The following is a 1039-nucleotide window of genomic DNA, read 5'->3' on the forward strand; positions in this document are numbered from 1 at the left end:
CTATCTGTCTGTATTAAATATACATACATACATACATATATATGTATTTATATAATATATACATATATAGTGTATATATATGTATATGTAAATACCTATATCTATCTATCTGTCTGTATTAAATATACATACATACATACATATATATATGTGTGTGTGTGTGTGCGTGTGTGTGTTTGTGTTTGTGTTTGTGTGTGTGTGTGTGTGTGTGTGTGTGTGTGTGTGTGTATGTGTGTGTGTGTGTGCGTGTGTGTGTTTGTGTTTGTGTTTGTGTGTGTGTGTGTGTGTGTGTGTGTGTGTGTGTGTGTGTGTGTGTGTGTGTGTGTGTGTGTGTGCGTGCGTGCGTGCGTGTGTGCGCACGTGTTTGTGCGTATAAATATCGATCTACTTATCTATATCTATTTGTATATATAATATGTATGTATATAAGATATGTATATATAATGTATATATATATGTATGTAATATATATATGTAATATATATATGTATCTATAATATATATAATACACGTATATGTATGTATATATGATATGTATATATAATGTATATATGTATGTAATATATATATTTATATATCTTATATATATAAGATATGTATATATAATATATATATCTGTGAATATTTAATATATATAGTATAAGTATATTCATAATATATATATATGTATACATAATATATATAATATGCATATATAATATATAAATATGTACATATATGTACATATAACATATATGTTATATATATAAATATATGTATATATAATGTATATATAATATATATATAATATATATAATATATATATGTATATTGTGCCGCGATGGTCCATTGGTTAGAGGACTGGACTCTGACCCTCGCGCTCCCGAGTTCAATTCCCCGTGGCGGCGGCTGTAAAAATGCCTGCGCTCTGACTGCTTGCCCGAGCCCGAGAAAACGACATATCGCCTTGAGAAGCCAAACGCAGGTGTCGTAGGGGAAGTCACCGCCGTGGCACAAGTGTTAGCGCGACGAACCGCGGTTGATTAAGAAGGGCATCCAA

Source organism: Penaeus chinensis, chromosome 20 (assembly GCF_019202785.1).
Source record: "Penaeus chinensis breed Huanghai No. 1 chromosome 20, ASM1920278v2, whole genome shotgun sequence".
Taxonomy (NCBI): domain Eukaryota; kingdom Metazoa; phylum Arthropoda; class Malacostraca; order Decapoda; family Penaeidae; genus Penaeus; species Penaeus chinensis.